Source organism: Strix uralensis, chromosome 4 (assembly GCF_047716275.1).
Source record: "Strix uralensis isolate ZFMK-TIS-50842 chromosome 4, bStrUra1, whole genome shotgun sequence".
NCBI classification, from domain to species: Eukaryota; Metazoa; Chordata; class Aves; order Strigiformes; family Strigidae; genus Strix; species Strix uralensis.
The window spans coordinates 94,855,604-94,883,030 of NC_133975.1; the positions used below are offsets into that span (position 1 = coordinate 94,855,604).

Below are 27,427 nucleotides of genomic sequence, written 5' to 3' on the forward strand. Positions count from 1 at the left end.
ACAGCTTGGAGTCTGCCCTACCTTTTGGAGATAAGGAAACCCACAATGGACATGAATGAGTCCCCATTTTTTGTCCACTTGTTCCTTGCAAATCCCAACATCTGGCAGTAGTTTACTGTTGTACCCTCAGCTGTACTCTGAGCTGCCTATAGGGGCACTCAGGTCTCTTTCCCAAACAAGTACTGTCTTCCTGAGGACCCTGACTGCCAGTCCTCTCCATAACCATTGGCATAGAGTTTCAGCAGGACATGACAGTAGCAGCTCCTTCCACTTTCCATGCTACCTGGCTTAGTGGTTAGTCAGTCAGACGTTTAACTATTATCCAAACCCAACCACCTGCTCACAGGAAGATTTCAGGGGACTCTTGAAACAAGTCCTATGAGGATTAAGCAAAGAAAAGGGAAGTTAAACCTGCCTTGCACTTCCCCTTCCCAAGCTCCCATCTCTTAAGCCTCTTACAAGCCTGGGGGGACCAGAGTTGCTCGCTAATACACCAATATCCCAGCTTGCTGTCAGAGCAGGTATGAGCTCAGCAGTTCGGGGCTGGCTGGCAAGTGGGCATTGACTGACATCCTGCCTGCATGCACAAAGCCACGGCTCTCCAAGTGTGTTGATAGCTGGATGCCTTACAGGGAAGTGTGAGTCACTGCCATAATCACCTTGGTGTTACAGTTGCCTACAAAGCTGTCTGCTCCATGCTTTGAGGTTAAAGCTGTTGAAAAAACATTGCCTGAAGCCTAGTTTGGGTTGGTTTTTAACCACTCCAAGAACATGCATCTCTGAAATTTGTTTTTTGACATTTTAAAAAAAAATTCTTCACCCTCTTTATCTCCCCAATTAAATGAGATGAAAAACAATTGAGAAGTTGCACAGTTTCATATAAAAACATATTAGCTCTGTACTGCTGGATCTTTTGAAGACTCATGCATTACTAAAAACCCTATTTAAACATGACAGCTGGGAAAAGTAAGCAAGATCTGCACTTTTAATTTCAGTGGGGCAAACTTTTTTTTAAAATCTCATCTGTCAGAGACTTGCCAAAATTTGTAACAGCACAGAGTTTTTAAAATGTTTTTGTTCCTTTTCTGCAACACTTTCTATAACCTGGCAACACCTGTTCCAAATGGGAAATTGGAAAATTTAAACCTGAAGGCAATTTTAAATGGTTTATAGAGACCTGGAGTAGACTATAAAAACACTGTAAAGCTGGACCAGATTTTTGTCCAGTTCTCAGGGGTTGGAGTATCACAAGTTAGCTTGGAATTGGTCTGGCTACAGTAACGTCTTTCTGTAGCCCCCAAGGTGCAAAGATCAGCAGTGACTGTAAACATACAGCAAAAAGCAGCAGACTGAAGATGCTGAAGCTTCCTCCCAGAGTGTGATGTCAGAGACCCTGAAAGGCTTGCAAGGCTTTTCAGCTGTCTGTATAAACAGACTTTAGAAGCAGAGCTGCCTGATAGCACAGTATAGTGCACATATATAGCGATTAAGCATTCAGTTAAACACAGAAGCCATTCTGGTTTAGAAGGAATGCATGCATCTGCCATTTATCACAACTTTGAGGGCTTGAGCTACTGGCGTGAGACTTTTTGCAAATTCCTTGTGTCAGAAGCTGAGTTCCACAGATCGGAGTTATCCAGAGGTGCACCAAAAAAGCTATTGGTTCCCAGCATGTAACCAAATTATGAACTTATTCAAAAGTCAGCTTGTATCATGAAAACTCCCCTAAGCCTTCTGCAGCCTGTACCAAAATACTTAGTATAGAGGTGCCTTGCAGGACAGAAATGCCCCTCCTTCCAGAAAGGGCAGCTCTGAAGAATAGAAAGTCCTTCTCAGGGCTGACAAATGAGCTAAACCTAAGGCTATTGAACAGCTTTCCTCTGGTGCCTCCGCGCAGAGGGACGGGGAGGAACAGCTCGGCATTGATTAATTATGAGGGCCTGAGAAAACATGCAGAGCACCCCAATGCAGTCTGTGAAGTTCTTGCCTACCCAAATTAAGCCAAGAACCACGTTATATAAAAAAAAAAAAAAAAAATCAAAGCCTTTTTAGCATTTGTAATTTGGATTACAGCAGGGAGCCCACACAGCATGTTAGGTGCTTTCCAGACACTGAAGATGCCACACCTGCCTTGCCAAAAAAGTTTATGGTTTATGTAGTTGCACAAGATGGTGCTTGTTTTGTTCAGCTAGATTATAATTGTAAAAGTCTGCATTAATTTCCAGAAGGATCCAGGATCATGCCTGTCTGATCAGGGTTCTTCTCGTGTGATCAAAAAGTACTGCCAGAAAGGCTGGATCTCCTAGAAATATTCCTGAAGGGCTTCGAAAAACTCCCCTTTACAGTAGGACACCTGCTCCACTGTAGCTCAGAGCCCTTGTCTTTCTTGGCAGCCCTGCCAGCTTTCAGATAGTAAAATAGCGATTCTTTGTACCATTTCTAGCTAGTAAGCATTCATGCTACAGAACTGATCAACACAGACCATCCAGAGTCATTTAACATACTAGCTGTTTTGAGTGTCCATCCCCTCCTGTCCAGCAGAGAGTTTTCTTTCTAGCGTTTTGCCTGTCTGAAAGCATGACAACTGCCCTCCTTTGTAAACAGCCTCAGCCACTTGAAGAAGAAAAACACTGGATGAACTCTGAAATATGTGTCTGCCCATGGGGAGAGCACTTGAATCTCTTATTTTAACAGCTAGGACTACCATTCAAAAATTACTCATTCCCAGTTCTTTATTCCCACTTCATGCAAGCAGGCACTGCTTTTCCAAGGAGCACAGCCCTGCTCCAAAAGAACACCTTGATCACTGCAGGCATCTTGGTCTGCTGAGCCAGGCAGAGGGCTGTGAGCAACATGTACAGGGTGCTCTGACACCTGGTACTGACCCTCCCCAAACACAGGTGAGGCAGTAACATGACTCGCTGGTCCCTTCAGGGGAAGAGTAGCAAGATAAAGTATCCTGACTTTAACAGCAGATGTCCTATCATGACCCTTGAAGCTCAGATCAAAGCTTAATGTCCTAACAGCTTCAGGACACCCACACAAACAGGCCTTGCAAACAACAGAACCAACACTCAAGAGTAGTGCTTGGCGCTGTACACACAGACACGCAACATGAACAGATCTGGACTGAGGGAAAAAGTAACCCTGCAAACATGTGCAGCACCAGCAGGTTTCCAAGCATCATCTGGAAAGAAGAGGGAAACAATTATCTTAGCTCCAAGAATTCTCAAGGCCTCTTCTTGATATCTGTGTTCCCATTTATTTCAGAACAGACTACATCCAAAACAAATGGGACTGAAAATGGTGTCACTGGCTTATCAGTTTTTCTCTCCCTTTTCTTCCATGAGAGAAGAACTATTAAAAGCAGAACTAAAAAACCACAACAGCACCACACACACACAAACACACAACCCAAAAACACACACAAAACCCCACAAAAAAAACCACAAAAACTAGCAGGAACGATCTATTTTCCAGGTAAATATTAAAATTGACAAGATTGCAAATGGGACCCCTTGAATGTAGACTCAATACTAAAATAAAAGTAACACTATTATTAGACAACAGTATTTGTATTTTCATAGTATTTGGATTTTCATAGTATTTGCTTAGATTAAAGAAGCTTGCACAGCTCCTACACCAATCAACTTGAGTCCTTGCCCTAAAGAGCTTCCAGTTCAACACAGCTCTCAGAGCATCTTTTTATGTCAAATGTTGTATCTGTATAAGGACATAAACCTCCTCCTTTAGCAAATACATTTACACAGGTGCTTGCAGAAACCACTTCCCAAACTACTTTCTGCTTCTTCAGACTTGAAAAGAAAAAGGAAAGATAAGAGGTCAGAACGAAGTTAACTTTGCCAACAAAGCATATCTGTTCTTTTTCTCCACACCTCAACACCACTGCTGACAAACAACAAACACTGATTAAAGGGTTTTTAATGCCTGTGAAGGAAAGCAGACTCCCTGCAGCTGCACAGCAGCTGGGAACACTTGTGTTATTTAGCAGAGAAAGGTCTGACCCCACAAGTGAAAATGAGCTTGGTGGTCACTCATTCTATTCACCATCTGGGTACATTATAAGCACAAACAGAACAGCACAGCCCTTTGTGGTGGAGGTAACGAGAAATGGCCAAAGCATTGCAGTCCGGAGTAACATGCCTTAGCAAGACTCCAGGGGAAAGGGGGAGCAAGGGACACAAGTGAAATGAACATGAGAAAGGGGAATTCTATTAAGAAACAAATCTGCAAGACAATATTCCACTACAGACCAAAACAGAGATGCCTCTGCTAAACAGTGTCTTTGCTTCCGATCAGGACTGCAGGCTGCTGCCTAACAAAACTGAGAAGTAGAGAGATCAAGAAAAGAGCATGTGCAATGCCTTACTCCTGTTTTGGCAGACTTCAGGTTTGAAGACTCTTAGAATACATCTTTGGAAAAAGTGATCGATCTAGGTATGTTCATATGGCACAGATCACCCACCCATTTGTTTAAGCACTCAGACTGTCCCGTCTTAAGTACAAATGAGCAAGTCCTTCCTGGGAAGAATTCCCCAGGAAAACCATACCATTTTATACAGAAGAGGAGACTATAAACTTCTGGACAATTTTGTTGCTGTTGGAAAGCATCATTTCACATTTCCTAGTTTTAACCTCACAGATTTATGCTTTGGTTTCAGTCTCTAAACTGATGCAGCCAGCCATACTAGAGACAGAGCTGGAGCCAAGTCCCAGTTTTAATCATGGCTACACTCTCAGCCCCATGGCAGATTGCCTATGGGGCACATGGACTTCAACCTCAACCATGGGTTTGGGACTTCAGCCAAGATCCTGCCATGGAACCAGAAGCCTAGCAGGCCTCAAAGGTGTCAAAGATCCTGCTCTAAGCCAGAGACCCAAAAGCTTAGCTTCCAAAAATATGAGAAACTTTGAAAGCCTTAGAAACTCTGGCAGAGATGGGACCATCAGGGCTTGCAGCTTCCATGTACAGAAAGATATCAACCAGCCAGAGCCACCACAACTCCCAACAGCTGACCAGGGTGTCCAGCCTCTGTCCTGAAAGTGCCCGTGCAGCCTCAGAACCTATCTACTGAAAAAAGGCTTTCTAAGTGAGCTTCCTGGGAAGTCTGTCATGTGTTTTGGCACATGGGGAGGAAGATTTATTTTAATAGTCTCTTTGTGGAAATGCTCACAAGTTTGTATTTCACTTGCATCTGGATGACTTTGGTTTAACAATATGTTTTTAAACCCAAGTTTCTCGAAGTCCTGCATCTTAAGTTCCAGTCCTTGTGTGGGTGTTTTCTAGCACCCTACAGTTTTATACCAAGACTTAGGGCTTTCCCAACAAATTTCAGAAGGGCACAGCACTTTCCCCAGACAGGAGGCACTTACAAGAAGGATACTGTAACACTTTTATTCCCTGAGTCATCCCACCTGCAAAGTGAAGAATCCAGCCTAAATTAAAGCACCACTTATGTTTCAATCCCAGGCCCCCAGCTGTGCAAACAAGAATGGGTTCAAAGAACACAGCTTGTGCTTGAGGATGGTGAAGGCTGGGCAAACATATAGGATCACACCACAAAGCAGGCAAATTCTAGATGTATTTGTACGAGCTGAATTCAAGACAGTTTTCTGCCCCTACAGGCTAGAAACCTCATTTTTCTACAGTGATTCTCCCTTCCCCCCACTATCCTCCCTCAATCTTTGTTTTGTGTAAGTCACTACAATGAAGGAGAGCACTCAAGTATGGTGCTTCATTTGCTAGATGACTTCTAGCTAGGAAACACTTTGGTTTTTATCACAAACTGATCCCCAAATATGATGCAGCAGCTGTGCTCTGCTTTTAGAAGATGAGGTACTAGATCCAAAGAAGTTGCCTAACAGCATATTTGAAGAGCCCACCTAGGACAAATGGTTCAGGACAAACCCTTAGAATCTGACCTCATCACAGAGAAGCTCTACTGGCTTTTTTGTTGTTGTGTTTAACAGAAAAAGCCATTGCAGTCAGGGAATGAACTTTTAAAATTATCTCTTTTTACTTTTGAGGTGCAAGTTTATCCAAGTGTTTAACTACAGTTGACTTGTGGGAAGGAAAATGCTAGAGACATCAAGGGCAAGAAGTTCATTTCAGATTTTCATATAATCCCTTCTTCCACAGAAATTTTATCCACATGCCTGTATCACCTTTATAAAAAGTTACTTCAATTTTATAAACATCAAGTTTAAGCATCTCATAAATTGTACCACGGATCAGTATACCGATCAACTAAGAGGAGGAAACCAAAACTCTAAAACACAAAATAGAAATTTCAGCTCAAGTCTCACATTGCTAACACACAACTTCTAAACCTTTCTAGTAAGTTTGGCAATATTAAGGTAGAGACTGATTTAATTCCTTTGAAATAACATTACTTCAGCTTCTGTCAAAGCTCACTCTCCTACTCAGATTATTCTTGCAGCCAAGATGACATGTAAGCCTAGAACAAACTTGAGATTAAATTTAATTTGTCAAACACATTGACAAGAGAAGGCATGTTTAACTTGGACCATTTTTTCTCTCTAGCTTTGCTACTATACATGTTGAACCAGATAGAAAATCCAGATGTTTGCATAGTCAGGCAATGAACTTCTTGTCCCAAAGAAAATGATGGCAAAACTTCCATTGACATAAAAGGTGGGATCTTGTCTTTAGTAAACTGTATTGTTTAATAACCTGATCCAGTCTTTCTGGTTTAGGGAATCCTCTGCTTATTCAGCATAAGTTGAAAACAAACTCAAAACACCCTTCCGTATAACTTATGCCAAGTTAGTCTCCTTTGAGTAACCATATCCCCTACTTTATTTGTCATAATGATAGTTGAGGCTGCTGTTCTCCCCTAGCAAATGTAGCAGGTTACAACTTTGTGCTGTCACTAGAAGGTGAGAAGTCAGCTATTCCATTGTAATGAGATATGTTTTCCTCAAAAGAAGCTCTCAGGAAAGCAAAAGGGTTGAAGTAATGTCAGGTGCATCCTTTAACAAAGGACAGTATCTCAAGCAAGATTTCTGAGAAAAGTGATCCCTATCCTTACACAAATGCTATCATGTTGAATGCTTTAAACCACTGCATGTGTTCTTCATGATCTGGGGCAAACCCTCTTGGCCCTGATTCTCTTGAATCATAGAGGAGATAGAAGTACATGCTTTCTTACTCTCCACTGTATAAACCACTAAAAGTCAGTTCCAGGATTTGTAGAGTTCTGTGCACTCACATGGAAGTTTAGCCACATACAGAAAGTGGCTATGAAAGAATACTTTCTTGACCCTATTCTCCCCCTTGTACTACCTTTAGCAGTACTGGCTATGCAGTCAGCCTAGGAAAGCTTCTTCCCCATTTACAAGAGCTTGGAGTACTGCAGACAGAATGGGAATTGGGGTCATCAGTTCTGAGCTCTTGAGGTGTTAGAAGGTGGAAGTTTACCTAATTAGATCCAGTTGTGTAATCCACAATAATCTTCCCCTCCACCTATATTTAGTTCCTTCCTAATAATTCCACCAGAACTTTGCTGGGGCCTACCGCTTCTCAAGAACAACAGTGCAAGACCCTTCCCTGTCTAAATTTCTATGAATGTGCATTTGCCAACGTTACAGTAATACCTTTCACTATGCTGTAATGAACAGCATAACACTTCTTCCTTGTTTCAAAGGGCAGAAGAGTCTTGATATCAAATAAGCTTCTCACTTAAGTCTTTGCTATGTAACGCAAGGATACACATTAACTGCAAGCATGTCCGATTACAATCAAGTTTTGCTGAAGCATTCTTAAATAAATAATCTGTTTGATGAAGTACTCTCAGTTGCATTTCCATCAGTAGCCCGATAGCTATAAAGGTATTCCCTTTAAATCCAATGCCCTTAAAAGTTGGCTTCATTACCAGATATCAACTCATCCAGATCCCTTTCTCTTAAGCACCTTCTCATGCTGTCTTTCTCTCAAGAACTCAAAGTACTTTGCCTTTTCCTTCCACAGTACTATTGCTGAAGAGCAGGGCACCTACTTTAAGTGCAGTCTCCAAGTCAACTGATAAGCTTTCTAAACATCCCAAACTGACAAGAAGATAAAACCCACATTTTCTCCTCCCATCGTCACTCATTCTCCCCAGTAAGACTTCTTCTGTACATGACAGAGACTGCCCACTACAAAAAGTGGATATCAATTCTTACCAAAGATGGCTTTGAAACCCCCTGAACACTCCTGGGTACCATCAGTTCCCTTTAGCATGCACACAAGGCACATTAGGTAAGCACACACAGCAAAACAAATACAACTGAGCTTATCAAGCTGAGACTATCAAGCCAGATACTCTTTCCCCACTGCCTAGTCTACACCACAGGAAGTGTCTCACTTCATTCATAGACATATGTATTAGACACTATTATTGTAAACAAGGCAAGTGTATGAAGAGAACTACCATCTCTGGAACTGCTCTACTCTGATAGGAGATCATCACATGAGGAGACATGATGATTAAACATAGTTTACAAACACAGTTTGGCAGCCATATCTTCAGAGTTGAGCTCCAATAGAAATAAGACTGTACAAAGGCACTCCTCAGACCACAAATGTTTTATTCTTGTAGATCTTCCAGGATGGACAATGCCACCCATTAAAACTCCATAGCTCTACAAGTTTCAGTCCTTCTTAAATCAATTCTTCTAAAATGCTGAAAGAGGCATTCAAATTGAAGTTGGCATCCAGCCTTCATTATGGTTGTTGTTACTGCTGCCAACAGCAGAACCAAGAAGTAGATATTAGACATAGCTGAGCTCATTAGTTCAAAACCCAGCAAGGGCTGGCTGCCCATCAGTATAGGTATACTAACTGAATGCCAAGACTGAAATTCCATTGCACAGGAGGGATATTAAAAAAAGGAGGCACTGTGAACATGAAAGGGTTTGCTTTTCTTAACTATATTCTTACCCCTACATGATCCAAAGACAATAATTAACCAAAGATAACTCTCAGGGGAAGATGGTTGCATCAGGGGCTTCTCCCCATTTCATTTGACTTTACATGTACTATCAACACTTCAGTGTCAAAGCTTCTGAAGCACTATTGCTACTGTCTGAGGACATAACTATCTTGACATGCCTCCTTCTATAATCCTACCTTGCCATCTCCAGAGACATGTTCAGAGTTGGTTCTGGCCCCATCAGCTATACAGAATAATAAAGGAGGTTGCTCCTATTTACTCTGTTACTCCTCTGAAGTGTCAAAGATCATGAAAATGAAGGAAAAAAAAAAAAAAAGACAGGAACTTCACCTTGTTCATACATAATATCATGCTCCCATATTAACTACAGAGTGGCTCACGTTGCCAATATTGTGAAAACAGCAGCTTTCTCAACATTTATGGCTAACATTATTCCAGTACTCTTAAAAAGAAAGGGGTTTTTCCTATTATCATAGAGGTTGTGCTAATCCATAGGCTGTAAATCGAGGGATAAGAGGCAACAATAAAGGCACATTCTCATTAGCAGAAGTATTAACTGTGTAGTTAATAGCTATGAGGTACTCTTCACCCCAGCTACAATACACTCCAGTGGTGATGTCCACCTACCAATACATGCAGGTATTTGACATTAAGATTGCACATGTTTGATCTGCAGACATGTAGTTTCAGAGACTCAACTTTATACAAGTCATATTATTACATTTAAAGACACCATTTAGAAATCTTAACTCTTGTTTTAGCAGGCCAGCAGAGACTCTTCAGAATAGCACTCCAGTGGGGTACTTTTGTCATCATAAGGATTCCAGGCTTGGCTTCTTAACACTCACTGCCTCAAGTGCCAAAACCACCTTGGTGGATCCTACAGTGACCCAAACAGAAACATTAAGTCTAAGGCAAGGTTTAAATTCAGAACCAACAAAAAAATAGTCCTGCTAACCAAGAAGAGAAATATGCCAGCCAGGAATTTAGAGCAAGAGGGAAAGAATCAGGAAAGGATGTACAAAACAGAACTGAAACTCCTGTCAGAAGTCAGAAAAAAATAAACTTTTCCCCCTAACTCCCTAAGGGAAAGAGTCATTGTTTCATTACTTTGTTCTGCAGTTCTGTTTGCATTGTATTTTACAGTGTTTACAGTAATTCTCATCTTTCTACTTAGATTTAAACCAAATGCTTCCTTCAGTTTTGTAAGGGTAACCACCCGCAGAGTTTTGCCCTTTGTATGAATTAAGTGCTGGACAATGCTTCCTCGGACTGTCAGACAGTCAAAGCTTTCTGGGACAGCACAGGCAGTAGCAGAGAAGCTTTCCCCACTACTGAAGTCTTTCTGAATCACAAATGGAAGAACCTGCTGTGCACAGAAGGCTCAAGATATGAACTTCAGTTCTGCTGGTATGAAACTAACTCTTTGCTTCCTGCTCCCACCTCAAAAAAAGTAACTTAATATGACTATCTAACTATATGATAAAAACCTTTCCATAACAGACAAGGTGCACGTACCGGTTGCTTCAGGAGTTGGAAGAGCTACAGAGAGACAGTTCTAAGACAAAATGCTTGTGTGAGGCAAGAATGAAAGTTTCTTGTAAGCTGCACCATGGTTAGCTTTAATGCCATCATCTGCTGTTAGTGACAGACAACTTTCAGAAAAGCATTACTGTATACACTGAAGAGTAAATACGTTTTCCAATTTCTGCAGACAGCATTCCTTTACAGTAGTTCCTTGCGTTTTTCTTCAAAGTTGCAGCAGTAACTGAGCTGCTGATCGCTGAACTTGAAAGGAAAAAAAAACAGGTCAAGCATCACTACAGCATTGCCACTTACTGCAGAGTTGAACTATGCAACACCACTTCAAACTCGCAAGTTGTTAGTGTGCAAGGTTTTCTAGCCTATTCAAGTAGAGTACACATGCTTTCCAATAGCTTAGGAGTAAGATGTTGCATTTTATCACTACTGCTGAACTACTCAGCAATATTACTATTACACTAGCATGAAAATCTGTTTCAGCATGAAAATCTGTTTACAGAGGTCAGGAGTATTTTTTGTACGGAAATGACAGCCGTGGTTTGTATGATGTTCCCAGCTGAACCTCTCCCACCAAGATCTACAAGGAATCATAGAATCATGGTTGGAAAAGACCCTTAAGATTGAGTCCAACCGTTAACGAACACTGCCAAGTCTACCACTAAACCATGTCCCTAAGTGCCACATCTACATGCCTTTTAAATACCTTCAGGGATCGTGACTCAACCACTTCCCTGAGCAGGCTGTTCCAACGCTGACAACCTTTTTGGTGAATAAATTTTTCCTAATATCCAATCTAAACCTCCCCTGAGGCCATCTCCTCTCATCTTATTGCTGGTTACTTGGAAGAAGAGACCAACATCCACCTTGCTAAAACCTCCTTTCAGGTAGTTGTATAGAGCAATAATGTCTCCCCTGAACCTCCTTTTCTCCAGGCTAAACAACCCCAGTTCCCTCAGCCACTCCACATTAGACTTGTGCTCTAGACCCTTCACCAGCTTCATTGCTCTTCTTTGGACATGCTTCAGCACCTCAATGTTTTTCCTGTAGTGAGGGGGAACATCACTAAACTGTCAGGGTTGCTGATATGAGGTCTGCAGTTTTCAATATGTAGAAGCGTAAGCAAGGACAGGGGTGTTTTCAAAAGAAGAAACATTTACAGGTATCTAGATGCTGCCCCAGATTGTTGGTATGAGTTTCCCCAGCAAGATACAAAATTCCTTTCCCAAAGCGCTTCCCTTCCCCCCATGTTATACATACACTTAATCCCCACATCCAAGCAGAAAGATGTTAGTGACTGATCTTCATACAGGCTGTTCACTCTCTCAGGTTGACAGCTTTTTCACAACATTTTGTACTATAGAACTGTTTATTTTAGTCTGTTTACTTTCAGCTTGCAGAAAGGGTGATTCCAGCTACACTGAACTATTTTTCACACTTTCAGTGAGGAGCTGCAGAATATTCATGCTGATTCCTTGTTGCTAGAGGCAGACATGCTTTCCTTAATTTTTGTGGAAAAAATTTTAGAGCATTTCTAGTTCTACAGTATTTCACCTTAAACACAAGTGAAGTTAACTTTCATTGTCACCAAGACCCTCACAGTTAAAAGCCATCCAAGTTAGTGTGGTATCTTCATGAGCCGTTTGGCCCAGAACTGACAGCCTTTCATGCAAGTAGCTACCTCTAGTCCAAATTTACATAGCACTCCCCATGTTAACTTCCCTCCAGTTGCACTCACTGGGGTCTGGAACTGCTCAGCTAACTTTGTGCTGCAATTTGTATGTGTCTCTCTAGTGGAAGCTAAAAAAAAAAAATCCAACATACATATTGGTCTATTTTTGCTGTCTGCCTCCCTGAAGGGAGCACGGTATCAGTCTTAATATAACCAAATATGAGACCTTTGCACAATAAATCTTTGACACAGATAATTGGCAAGATTATTGCAGACTCTCATCTTCCTTTTCAGGGCATGTTATTGAGAAAGCTGTGGCAAAACAGCTGTGGCTTTATCTGGATTCCTCAGATTTTCTGGATCTCTTTCTGTCCAGTCTAAGACCTGGCCTCAGTACACACACATACTCAGGCTCACTGGTCGGACTTCTCACAGTGGACAAAGATCAAACTGACATTTTTAGTTGACAGACTTAAAGCAGGCTGTGATACCAACTTCCACATACAGTTTTTTGTGACTGCTTCAGACTACAAAGAGTAAGTAGTACTCGTACCATCACCACATCTGGAAGAGTACAGTGAGATTCTGCACAGGGTTAAGCAGTTTTCTTTCTTCATATCTTCTATAGCCTACCAGGCTTCTGGGCCTGATCTCATCTGAAAAGATTTGCTTTTCTAACCCCAAAGATCAAGGTTCCTCTTCGCATTGGAGGATATTGCTCACCTTTCCAGCAGCCTGGACTATGGCCTATAAGATGAGCCCAGGAAGAAGTGGGACCAGTAGGAAGGATCAGAAGGAGCAGGACTTGCTTTATCATTGAATAACACAACTGAAGGGTAGGCTGCTTACTGCTCATGTGAAACAATAGTGCTTGAGGGGATAGCAGGCAAGCTAATGCATTGGTAGAGAACAAAGGGGATGAAGGATCAGTAATCGTTTCTCCCCATCCACCTGCAGCCACCCATGTAGGAATTACAGCATGCATTTCTCATCCAAACAAGAAGACATTAAATAATCACACTCCCTCACTCTACTCAAATGTAAGCCTCAGGAGAGCTGTAGTCACTATAGCTATAAAGCACTGCAGACCCCAGTTGAGGTTTGTTTAAAAATAGGTAGATAGATAGCAACAATGGAGGACTTGACTGTGGTGGTTGGCATCCATCCCGCAAAAAGCAGCTCAGTGCTATCTAAATATTAGCAAGACTAGTGGCAGCAGCATCCAGGGCAACTTTCAGTGGGCTTCTAGTTGAAGGAGGAGCCTTTTCTGGAGCAAAAGACTTTTCTCCCCTCCCCTTCCCTGAGCTCAGCAACCTCTTCAAGCTTAAAGTTATCCCAGGCACTAGCCGTCTTAAACATTGAGAAGTCCTAGTTTCACCTAAAAAAAAAAAAAATCTTGACACACTGAATCATGTATCACCCCACTTCCTATGAGCTTTTTGGTCCACACCAGGAAGCAAGAGGTAATTGGAGGAAGAATCAAGTTTAAGAAATCCAGGGAAATTCAGCCTTATAAGTAGGAAGGGAAAAGTTAGCAAAAACTGATTTTATGTTGTTTGGTAGGACTCCAGGCAGATACTAAGTCATTTTAGGTCAACTGTGACTCAAGAGGAAATAATTAATTTAAGAAATTCAGCTGACAGTCACATTAAAACTGGTTTTGTAGGTGCATGAGAAATGGCTACATACCTGGCCTAGCTGTAAGATTTCACAGACCTCTGAAAACTAAAGATGTGGCCACCAGTAAAGATTCCAGCCTAATTCTGTCTGAATCAGCTCGCTTATCCTTGTCAATCCTGATTTTGCCATGACTGTTTGCTCTATACATTTCTCCAGTCAAGTCTTCTTGTAACCAGACACTCCCAGTTTCTCACTCTTACTTGCTCACTCTTTGTCTTTGCTCCTTTTTAATTCCAGTCTCTTAAGATTCTGAGAGGTCCTACACATTTAATCAGCTCTCTTCCAGTACCTACTTGGAAAATACTGAAACCTTTGAGAAAACATTAAAGCTGAGAAGAGTCATGTCTACTCCTCCCAGCTGAAGTTTGCCAGCTCCTTCACACAGAAAGACCACTCCTATAATTGACTTTGAAAGACTTTTTTCCTTTAGCAATTATACTAACATCTTACATACACAAATATTGTTACCAGCTCATGCACCAGGCATCTTCTTCCCAGGTTTATTCACATGCCAGGCTGCTGGTTCATTACCATTCCTCATCACTGTTCCAGCTCCTCCCCTCCCATTCTCAACTTGTCCAGCTTCCTAGACCTTTTCTCTCTACCCAGTACCAATTACAAACCCATACAACTTCATTAGCTAATTTCTCATTTAGAATTCAAGTAGAAAGAGGAAGCCATTAACCAGACCCTCAAACACCCTAATTATACTCAGTAATCCAGCTCTATGGATACTGTTTCAATGCCCAATCCTCTGTTACTGGTTACAGCTCAAGTACCAGCATATTCTTTTGTTTTCACATGACTTCTGACTCCAAACTACAGAGAAATGTCAGTTTAATGTTGCCCTGGTTTTGATCCATCAAGCCAGATAACAAATTTTAAATCTTGAAAGCAGATTTTATTCCTATTAGTTTTCAGTGACAGAGCAAGATAAGCATAGCCTAGTTTCCTATTGCTAACAAGCCTCTGGATATCACATAGTTGTTGGCCAGAGGGCAGTGAAGCAGTAGCTCAATTTCTTGCGAAGATCTTTTAGAAGCACCACACTGCAGTTACACTTGGGTATCAACACAGTGCCAAGAAAGCATTACCGTTACCTAAAATAAAAGCGGAGTGCAAAAGAGCAAGAAAAAAATGCAAACACAAACGATCCTTAAGAAAATACAAAACATCTGAAAACAATACTAAGTTGTCCTGTACAGAATCCATCTCTGAATTCAGCTACCTTCCCCCTGGGTACACAGAGCCTGCTAAGAGCACAGGTATGTTAGGGCTCACACAGGACTAGGACTCATTGCAATTCCCAAGTCTGGCTGTGAAGTCTCTGCCAAGGAGCTTCCTTCTTCCCTCTCCCCCACCACTGGAATTTCCTCATTTGTAAGCGGAGCCCAACACAAACTTCTTAGAAAAGTTTGCAGGGTAATTTAGTCATCGTTAATTCCTAGGTAAAAGGGAGGGAAAGTTTCAGTAGGTAAAACCAGAGCCAGATTTTGAACACCTGTGAGCAAGGTTTAACGGAGGGAAGGTCTGAAGTTTGCACGCAAAGAAGTTGACAGCAGTATCTGGCTCCAGTACACAGATTTATATCCCTTGTTGATTTCATCAGTCTCCATGTTCATACCCAGAAGTGGATTCTATTACAGAGTATGAGGACTGCCTCAGAGCAGAGATCTTCAACTGAGCACTGCTCTTAAAATGGAGTCACTTAAAATTCTCTAAATCAGACGAAGCCCAGGTTTGCAATCAACAAATGGACTACTATGTGATAATTTACATGAGACAGCCTTGAAGCAGGACCTGCATATATCCTTGAGTATGGAAAGAAGTTTCTTCAGAAGTGCTAAAATCTAAGTATGGATCCTTAAAAGACTGTTACTGAATAAATTGTTAAGGAGCAGGAAACAAAGTCGGAGTGCCTAGTCCCCCTAAATCACAGGTCACCATACACTAATGACACTTCCCCCAAACACTTTTATTCAAGTCAGTTCTCTGAACTGGCAAGCTCTGAAGGTGTGTAATGATTCAGGTGGCTAAGTACTTATGAAAAAGGCTCAGTTTGAACTGGGAAGAGATCAAGCCAAGGAATGGAAACACAGCATCCTCAGAGAAAATCAGTATAGTGTGAATTTAGAGGTGAGATTTTTGTTAGAAGATGGTTGTCTTACTGTTGCCTTCCCAGGAGAATTTAATGACATGAAGATTCTGGGAAATGATGGCTGATTTTAATATTTTTATGCAGAGAGGAGCTCTTGTCCAATACTCATGTCAACTCAAAGAGGCAGAAATAGTGTACCTTCCCCTGAACTGCAGCCTGCAAGAAAAAGCATCTAAGAAACTCCTTTTTAGCTCAAAACCAGGAGATTGCTTTTATAGGAGGATGCATAAATCAGTAGCTAGCCTTTGCAGCATTTTACAGGCTAGACCATATTGTTCAACAGGTAGCAATTAACCCAAATTCATCGGTCAAATTCATTAGGTACATAGTAAGTACACAGGAAAAACACACCAAGTCACTCTTACTAGTTAATCCTATTTTTCCTCACCTTTTTTCTACTTAAGCAGAAGTCATCTTTAGCAGCAGAAGCAGCCCATGACAGACATTACTTTCAGCTAAAATTCTTCCATCATACTACTAAGTAGTTCAGGCAGAATGAGACTGCACTGGTCCTGCTGGTGGTGCCACACGATAGATTCACAACTAGATGATACCGGAACTGCTTATCTTCATCTCAGTGCTGATTAGTCAGGACTCCCCAAAAAAGGGAGTCAACATCCATAGCAATAGCTACCCAAAGACAATTGTACCAGGATGGATTAATGCAGGCAACACATAGGTAGGGACCTGCCTGACAGCTTGTTGACTTTCATTTGTCACCTTATGCCAGGGCATCTCACTTCATTTCCTACTTATAATTATTTCCCCAGCATAACCATATTTTCTGATAAAATTTGCCACTTTTTGGCTTACACTAGTCATCCTTCTCCCCATAAGCACAAAGAATAAGCAATTCCCCCACCCTGATCCGGATCAGCTCACGGAAAGCAGCAGTACCACAATCCAGAAGATACTGCTTTTCCCAAGCACACCGTCTAGTTTCACTACCTGGAATACAGGATGCAAGAGCCACAAGCAATCTGCCCCAACACAAATATATAGCACTCTTGCACTGCAGAAGTATCACGAAAGGTCTGTTTCAAGACACCTAATAAGCACTTGATCATAAGCTCCTACAATAACTTTCTTCACCGATGTTCTGGCTACTGAGTCACATATTTGTATTACCCTTAAGCAATGTCCATGCATGCAAAGGATGTTTATCCAAATACAGAAGTTACTTTAATATCTGACTCTACAAAAAATGAAATAATTAAACCAGTAGTCAGTAAACAGTATGTAGTTGCATGGAAAGCAATTCCCATAAGAAGTCATACACCAACAAGAAAACTTAACAAGGGAATCAGTTTGAGGTTTTTTCAACAGCTTGCTTGTGGGAGGACTTACTCGTATGGTCATCATTAGCAGAATGGTTCACTGACCTCTGGATTTCCTCCCCACACACTAAACTGTCTGCACTGGGTTCAAGTGCTGGAATAACGTCTGTGTCCTAACCACAGGGATTCTCAAGTTCACTGATCTCTTCAGCTTACCAAGCTTAAATTCTTTGTCAAGAAGAGCAGAGCGATGTCACCTGAGAAAGGTAACTTATTTAGCCTTAATGAAGTGATATTGATAATTAACCAGGAACACCAGAGAAATCCTGTAGCTTTTGATTGTCTTAAGAACTGCTTTACATGGTGATAATATGTGGCACCAGCCTGGTATTCTAGCCTCAGAGGCTAAGCATCAGCAAGGAGCTTCAATTCAGCATTTAAGTAAAAAGCACAATACCTGCATCAGGAAAGATACTGACAGAGCTTTAAAGGACTGCAAGTGGAAAGGGTCAAATGAAAGCCCAGTACAAAAGTCACAGAATATTTAACTGTGAAGATCTTTCCTAAGACTGTATGTTGTTTTCAAAACAATGTCCATCACAAAGGTTGTTTTAATTACTCTCATCTCTACCCAACCCAAATATGGTTTATCAGGAGTGATCTCTATCTGCTTGAGTCTTTCAGTCCAAGTCTCTTGTCCACAATCGTCTGTAAGATTTAGTTCCTTGCAGTTTACAATAAAGAGACAATGCCAAGAATAAGCCTTTTTCCTTCCGAGATGTTTTAGAGGCAGTGAGAGGACAGCACTTCTAGTGCCAAGGCAGCTCACAGATAGTATCACTCCTCCACCTCTTACCTCCCTCCCCCTCCATAAGAACTCTTACATGGCAAGCATGTGCTTCTGCAGCAAATCAATACAGCAATTAGCATGAATCCTGTTTCAGACACTTAATCCCTATAAATAAGCAGCCCAAAATAACTGAGGATTACAGAAAACAGTGAAAAACTACTGCCATCCCAGGCATTCTTAGATAACTTGTCAGGACTCTTCAGCTGGTAGCCTACAGGCTGCATCCAGCCCCCAAGACAGCCACGTAATCTCCTGCCACTCAGCAAGCCTACTCTTTGCACTGGGGCTCTGGGGTGCAGGAGCATTATGTTGAGAGGCAAGGCAAGTTCTACCATATGAGCCCATTCCTTGAGTAAATCAGCACTTCTGAGTGAAAGAGCATTGCTGTGTACTGATGCAATGGAAACGGTGTTCACAGTAACAGCTCCAGTACCCCTGAAGCAAAGGGGAGGGAAGCATCCACACTTTCACCCCAAGGCACTGCTATTTCAGAGGCTGCAAACCCGCCTCAAAGAACCAGGGTGGGGCTGCCTGCAGGCAATCGATATGCTTCCTTCCTCATTCTCCCTGCCCTCAAGCCCTTCTCCATTTCCTAATGGCCAGTGGCTTCACTAGATGCTACTTCCCCAGTTCTCTCCCAGACACTGTCTTTCATCCCTCTGCCATGTGTTTCCAGCCTGTCCAGTCCAAAATCCTTATTTGCTCCCTGAATTACAGACAAAGGACCATACTTACTTACATCAGCATATTTATCAAGTTCCTTTAACTCCAGCTCAGCTAAATGAAATGGGCCTGACACCCCTCTACTCCCCCCCACCCTTTTTCAGATTTATTTGAAAGCATAAGATAAGCACTTGTCACATAAGTGACAAGGAAAACCATTTGGAGGAACAGTTTTTACTATTGAGCACGTTCCTGCTCTTAAAATTGAGGACATACCAAACCCTCTAGTGTATCTTATTCCAAGTTTTACTAGATTGCAGGAAAGATATTGGAAGAGTTTCTTCTCTGCAGTTCCCAAACCGATACTGACACAAAAGCACTTCAGACATTCTTTGTTCTTGTTTGAGCTTTAAGGCAGGGATTCTCTTAAGTGCTGTGCAACACACGAACAAGAATAATTTGGGGTCCTGTTTAAGAACAAGAATGGCCAGGATCCCATCAAATGCAACAGGATACATACGTGGCTGCGTCTTATGAAATAAAGAAGGCTTATTAAAAATATCAGTTCAAAACATCACCTGTTCTCTTGGCAGGGCCTGAAAACATCCCTCATTAACTGGAAATTGCATTAGACATTGCCAAACAGCTGTTTAATGGGGATATATTATAAGCATGCTGTGCAGCTTCAGAGGTTTTGCACTTCTAAGACTTCTTTTATCTGTGGACTACAGCATATTTACTAGGAAAAAGGCTCCGCCACATACCTGTAAGGCAGGCATTATCCCACTCTAGGTTAAAAGCTTTAGAGATGGTAACTCACTCGAGTTCACAAAACAAGCCAGTAGAAAAGATAAAAGAGAGCACAAGCTACCACCATTCTCCAGGCATTTTATGCCTGGAAAGCTATTCTCCCCCAGCCTCCAGACATGTTCATAGTTACTCACCAAATGCACATCCAAGAAAAGAGTACAATAATGCATCACTGTGGTCAGATGCAGCATGTTGTTAACTCCTTACACCTCAGAGCTTTCGCCTCTTACCTCTGAGCAATTACAGCTGTGAAGGAAACACAATCTTCACTTACATGCAGTGTTTGAATTACAGTGCTTGCTGATGCAGCCTGGCTATCTAACATAGGAAATGGATGAACAACATTGGACAGAAGTGAATGAAGCAGTGCTACTGCTTTAACCTAACCAGTACAGCAAACACTCTTCAATAGGGAAGAGTTAAACAAGAATCTATTGCTGTGCTTTTATACTCCTGCGTGAGTGCTGCACTGGGGACAAGGCAGAACACCACCATGCATTGTCTGAGATTTTTCACCTGTCAAGGAAAGGTTAGGTAGAAATATGCAAAAGGTGGTACAAAAGCTAGAGTCAGTCCAGTTGAGTGAATACATGGCATTCTTATTGTGGAGTTCTTTGGGCTTTTAAAGAAATTAGGTATATACTAATCTAAGTCTAAGAGTTAAGTGGAATTTGAGACTCAGACCCATGCAGTTGTAAGAGTAACATGCCACGTTCCTTCTTATAAAACTAAGTTATGATTTCATTAGTAGCTTACCCAAAACCATAAGATACAGCAGCGAAGGGACAAGTTATTCCTTTATTGGCCTGTGAAGACCATCTTCCCCCTCCCACTAGAGCTGGTACCTTCCCTCTCAAAGGAGAGGGGTCAAAACAGTAGAAATTCAACACTAACCTGATGCTCCAAGTTTGACAGAGAGACTTAGATTGTCCATATAAGACTCTGGAGCTTTCCATCACATTTGACATGTTTACTCGTTGTCTGAAAGACTTGAAAATCCTCTTAAGTTACCTAATCACATCCTGTGGCAAGTTGAAGATACTTGGCATTCCTCCCTTCCCTTTCCCCACCTTTGGGGCAATCGAAGTATAAACAGGGCACCAACCCAACTACAGCAGAGCTGAAGTAGGATCTCAAAGGAGTACCCTGTGCCCTCAGAGGTTAGCACAACACAGGAGGTCCAAGCACTGTCCCTTGCCATCACCTAACTGGCTTGCGGGATAGAAAGCATTCAGAGAGGCAGGGAAGGATGAGTTTGTTTTCTATTCTAGTGCTGGCACTTCCTCTCAGCTGCAAATCTAGAAATACATGGCAGCTCCTTTGTAAAAAAAAAAAAAAAAAAAAAAAAAAAAATCACTCATCCACCTAACTAGGAACGGGAAAAGGGTAAGGCACCCCAAAACAAGCAACGGGGCAGCACATGCAAAAAGGCAGAAACCCCCTTCAAATATTTAATTTACAAGGGGCAGACAAGAAAGGAGCCAGAAAAAGTAGTCAGCCTGATGTAGCATTTAATTCTCAAGACAACTCACAGCTTGCGTAGATTCTTCCTGAAAACTTCCATGCAATTCCTTTGGAGTGTTCCCACCCTGCAAATCTGTGGCAGAATATACACCCTGCTGACAATCCAGTTTAGTACGCTTACGATATGAGTAGAAGATCAAGTAGGACTGCTGGTAACATCATTCCCTTTCACAGAGAAACCCACTCAGCTGCTGACAAGCTCAGAGTTAAAAATATCAGATCTAAGGCATGTACCTTTGTGGGAAACCAATAGCTATAGGCTTGGCAGATGCACCCAAGCCAACTGCTCAAAGAGGCTACAGAAGTTTCATGCCAGCTTTAGCAACTGTTTTGCCATTTCAGTATTGCTCCTCCCTATCTAGCACAGGAATGTCCACAAATTCTGTATCAAACAGGATTGACTGAATAAACACAGCAACACAAGTGTAATCAAGTGTAGTAATCATGATAAAACTAGAAGCTGAAGAGTCCATCATTGGAATACGAATCTGCTGAAACAGTGGTTGAGAGCCTTAAAGGATTTCCTCATCTGCTGAATAATTACTCAGTTTCTAGACTTGAGCAGAAGCCTGATGAGTTTTTATCTTTACCTATTTCTTATTTGGACAAGTCCACATTTTACAGACTGAAGCAGCAGTTGGCATCTGGTTAATCCCTCAGACATCTAGTCACATCTGTGCAGGAGTACTACAGGGCAAGGTAACTTTAGATACTTTAGAACTATGAAATAGGAAGCTGCAGTAGGCATGATGGGGAAAAGAGACTGGATTGAGTTTGTTCAGAAGCTTTATTCTCTTCCTACTGAAGTAAACGAATCACTGAACTGAAAAAAGAAGGATCAGGCAAGTGTTCTGGCAGGTATACATCCACTGTAATAGTACAGGACAAGGTATTCTTAAAGTTCTTACCAAGCCTGTGATTTACTTCACTGAAGAGTTACCCAGGATCCTAACTAAGCCTAGTGAAACGAAATCCTTCAATTCTTAGGACAAAGCCTTAACACACTGGGGGAGCACCACTTCAGAGAACACAATCTAAAGAGAAAAGACAAGTCTGATTGCATTTTAGGCTCTTTTTTTTTACCATGTTGAAACTATTTAGGAGTACACTAACTTAAAACACAACCTGAGCAAATTACCAGGACAGAGATTGTCCAATCCACAAGCACACTCAGACTAAACCTTCAAAAGCCAGATGCATAACCCAATCTTTGTTCATTCAGTACAATCTACTAACTACAACTTCCACTGCTTTTATTAGTTGCTTCCAGAGGTAATTGCTCAATTTCCAGTTCAAAGCACTTTATACTAAGCATGCAAGAAAGCCATCTCTGAAACACTTTATCAGTATGCTGCACACCAATGCATACACCTTCAAATGGCACAAACGGCCAATTAATTATATCATTGGTCAGGAAGACTATTCAAGTGGAATTAAAGCATCTAATTAACTTTCACCAACAACATTCTGAATGAAAGTTGAACTGCTACATTATTAGAAGCCACAGTAAATTTAAAGATCAGATTTAAAGGCAAGAGTCTTGCAAGCAGTTTTGATCTTGAAAACTCCTTAAGGCATATTCCAGTTTTCCTTCTTGGTAGTAAGCAAGTGCAGACAGCCAATTATGCCACCAAACACCTTTTTACCTTCTATAGCCACACAAACACTGAACATCCTAGGTTTTACTCCTCAAAAGAACAAGAAGCAGTGTTAGAGAGCACACAAGCAACAGCATTCAAAGCTAAGCAGTTACTTTAGGAGATTAACCTAACTGTTAGGAGCTCAAACCTGTAGCTGATTTGCCCATACAGACCTCCAACTGCTCCGAGTCCCCAAGCCTGTACACTCTTCCGTGGCTCTTGCACTGTAGATAAAGTGGTGTGCAACTCCTGATGCAGTTCTGCACTGTGCAATTCTGGAAGTCTGTCTTGGCTAGACTCCCATTTTAGTATCTGAGTATCTGATTTTTTCCTTAAAACCCAGGCTCTTACAGAATGGAATGCTGAAACTCTTCTGCAGTGGACTCCTCAGAGGTTTATTCCCAGCCTAAAAAGGCAAAAGTACCCCCAGATCTCACTTCTGGAATGCTTGACATCCCATAATATTTAAATAATTCAAGTTGGGAAGTATTTTCTGGATGTTTTCCATTGTTCCTCCTCATACAGTTACAGCATAGCTGTGTCCCCCGAACACACACCTCCAGCTACCTCTTCCTGCCGAGCAAAACACCCGAGGTCGGTGTTCTAGATAACAAGCCAGCCATTCCTTGTACAGTTAAAGCCACTAGAGGGCATTGACATTTACTCTGAAAATGGGATTCAGTGTGCGAGACAGGTCTTGTCCTATGCTTTTAGGGAAGTCAGAGACGTTTGATACTGGCTTTCTCGACTCCAAGTCCACTGTCCACAGGGATCACAACATCACTTGGATGCTCATGAAAGACATCCCACGGTTAGGATAACTGCCTTAACGCGAGATTTGAGCCTTTAGCTTACATCAGCAAATTCACTTCATCAAGCCACAAATCACATCAACCCATATCTTCCCACCCTGGCACACCACTGTGTACGTTGGTCAAGTTTTTGACATCTCATTTCAATTTTTTGACAATTTGGAAGGCAGAAAGGATTTTTGAGCATTCTCTGCCCCATCTACAGACAGCAATACTGTCTTCTTCCCTTCTAGGCTAAGTTCAGCGTTGCTACATGTTCCAGACCTGCTTTCCTTATTCCCATCAAGTGCCTTGTTCACAGTTGCAGAGTGATTGCTTTAACATACTGTATTTACATACACCCATGACAGATTTTCACTTTCGCACGCTGTAAACCTAAACAAGGAGAACTGAAGGCGACTGACAATCCTGCGTTCAGGTTTAACAAGCAACAGATGAGCAGAGAAGCCCTGCACTCAACTGAATCATCTCACTGTTCTATTTTAAGCAAGTACTTAAATATTTGACAATGGAGAATAAAAAGCAACTGTCAAGAACCTTGCACAGGTTGGCCATGGGACTTAATAGCAAAGAGAATGTAGATGTTAAAAGCCTAAATTAATTAATAGTGTGCCCTAGCTAGACTAAATCTAGTTCATCACACCCATACCTGAGGGCTCAGAGTTTCCTTCCCTATTCAGACAAAGGCCTTTCAGGGTACATAGGGCCAAACCCATCCACCAAAACCTCTGGAAAATTCAGTTTCTAGTGCACTGCAGGTAAGTCTTCAGGTTCTGAGGAGACACATAAACCCCTCAAGTGTTGCTCCACATCCAGTTTGAAACAAGCTTGCCCAGCGCATCACACAGCAGTGTCATAACCAGTGTAATACAACCACTCCATTCCAGGAATTGCACCTTGCCCTTGTGCAGTTCAATAAGTGGGAGTAAACATGACAAAGTATGCCTGTTTAGAGCATCTCCAGGTCATCCACCCAGCTCCATGAAGTCCAGGAAATGCTCTTATCAGATGATAGGCACGTCTTCTACAGTTGTTGGCAAAGGTGGGCATCCTTGCAGAGTTTAAAAGTACAGGCCAACAATTAGGATCTACCCACCACCACTACACCAGATATGCAGGGAAAGCTTCCAGTCAAGTGGCAGGATAAAACTAATTATAAAGCCAAGGTTGGGACACAGAAGTTACCCCAGATCTCTGCCAGAGAGATGTATAGTTTTCTTTTAGCAGATAAGTTCTTGTAGATAGCCAATACAGATGTTTAAAGCAAGCCCGGACAATTCTGGTGTTCAATTATACCTGCACTAGGTGTAGAAAGCTCTGCCAGCACAGGACACCAGCAAAGTGTTCCTGTGTTAAAAGCAGAGAGATTTACCTTCAGCTGAAGTTAGCCCAGACACCCTTAACTATTCACACATTGAAAAGGCCTGCCTCATTTCACATTAGCAAATAAATAAGCTACTACTGCTTTGAGACATATACCCTATTCAAGGTGGGGGGAATAAATCCTCCCTATTCAGCAAGCTTTATGCAGAGTCTTAACCTAGCCTATCTTTAAAAATCCGAAGAAATAGTTTGTCTTACGCTTCCTTGGCAGTAAAGTTACTCCTCACGTATGTAAGACTGCTCTTACAGTTGGCTGGAACATCATACCAGGACACTGCAACTCTTAGCACAAATCTGGGTGGAATAGGGGTCTATTGTACTTTCTTAGTAGATGTTAACATTTGTTCCTATTCTCAGCTATCACAACTCATGGTGAGTACACACAAGCTCTGTTTTTGCTAAGGAGACAGCAGGAAGAACTTTGCATTATGAACAGTACAAAAAAAGGAGACTCTTCACTCTGAGCAGAAGGTAGGAAGCATACCTGTAAGTTAACATAGCTCCCAAGTGTACGCTACAGGAAAGGAAAGCAGTGTTTTCTCTTTAGAGTTTAGCTTGTAGCAGAGACTGAGAGCTGTAACTCCTTTTTTTCACAGGGGTTATATAATGGGACAGCATTAAAGTTCATAACTAGCACTTCCAGACTTTGCCTGGAGCTCTTAAGTACAACTCTAGGGTTTACTGCATATTGTGTACCTACCCAGTGTTCATTAGTCATGTTATTGCCCCTTGCTTAAGACTAAATACCAGGCGCTACTACTGAACCAACATCTCCAATCCAGTGATGTGCAAGCAGTCCAAGTAGCATGATGGGAAGCGTTCGTGAACTAGTCTTTGAGAGCAGGTTTGAGAGAAGCTGGGCTTCTGAAACAGGAGAGATGCACCTGCTGCCAATGTAAGCTGAGTATCCAGTCTCCGAAGATAACAGTTGCAAGCAGCCATGGATTTTTCAATTACTGTGCTTTTAGAAGCCATTTCAAAGGTTAACCTTACTCAATTCACTAGCATGCTGCATGAATGAAGCCGTTGAAGCACTTTTAAGTGTCTTAATTGCCCTAATAACTAGAAGTACAAAGTCAGTATGAACAGAAAGAGCCCATTTTCAGCATGGTCCATCCCTGCAGCCAGCACAGGCAGGCTACTAGGAACTGCAGTATCATAATGAGAGCTCCTGTAGCCAAATGCTGCTCAACTTCCAAGGTATGTCAGTGCTTCAACCAGGAAGCTAGAGCTGTCTAGGCTGCCTTCACTAGTTGTCCATCATCCAGACTTGACCACCAAGGCAAGTGACTAAATCCAGCTCCAGCCATAAAACTGGCAGGCAAAATTTAAGTGTCAGTCCTGACACAGGAGTGAGTTGTTACTTTGTCCTGCTGTGAGCTACAGCCAGACAAGTTCAATACATAGCACGGCATCAGAAAACACACTCAGCCATGAGCCTGGAGACAAACCAACAGTATGGATGTAACATAAATGATTGTTTATGGGTTGAAGAAAGACTGCAAACAGGACACTGCTACAGCTCAGGAGTATGCAAATACGTTTGTTTTTTGTTGACTTTAATTGCCAACAATCTTAACTAGTGATTAACAGCTAGGACAAGCTTTTTTTTTTTTTTTGCTTTATTTTACTTAAAGCTTGTACTCTCCACAAAATCCTGTTAAAAGGCAGCAAGCAACACAAGAAAGTACAGTTTTATTATCGCTTTAAAGTGTAAGGTCAGTAAGTGCTTATGAATTACTGCAGTGGCATAGCCTTCATGAGGCTTTGAGAAACAATTTCGTAAAGGCCTAAACCCTCAGATTAAAATGTTAGAGAAGTTGGTAGATTCTGGAAACTTAAAATGGTTTATTTCTATCCTGTTTGGAGACTGTTTGTGACCAAAATTACTAACTTCTTGCTGTCCAGAAAAAGACAGAATTTAAAGACAAGTATCAGAGAAAGGTTTTAGCCACAAGCTACAGTAAAAAAAAACCAAACTTATTAAGAGATGAGAAGTGAAGTTTTGGTCTTTGACTTACAGGATAGTTAAGTAGACAACTTAAGTATTTGGGCAGTAGCTTTTCTCTGAAGCTACTTCTGTTCAAGTATTTCATATCCCTTTCCATTACCAAGCACAGAGCTCTAGCACTATTAGATGTCAAGTTTCAGCACCTGCAACTTGAACTTTAAGAGAAGAAAACTGCTCACAAATTAGAACTGGTGTAAAGTTTTATTCTTTCCCACATGATCCTATGTCTTACTGGATAACACTCACATGACTCTAGCTAGGCTTTTTGCTGATAAGCGCCAAACATACTTTCATCAGGGAATCAAAGCATTGGGGCCTGTCCACACCCAAGGATGCAGAACACCAGATCCAGATGTTATATAGAGGCTCCTATAAGTTTCCCAGGAGTTACAGTATCTGGCACTCCTCTTTCAGAATTATTCAGTACCCGGAC

The 27,427-nt window shown here is 41.7% G+C and overlaps 1 protein-coding gene across 6 annotated transcripts in view; it reads right to left on the reverse strand.

The window, feature by feature from the left end:
- Positions 1 to 27,427, reverse strand: part of SMOC1 (SPARC related modular calcium binding 1) — a 133,624-nt gene that overhangs the window by 91,072 nt on the left and 15,125 nt on the right. The window lies entirely within an intron of this gene.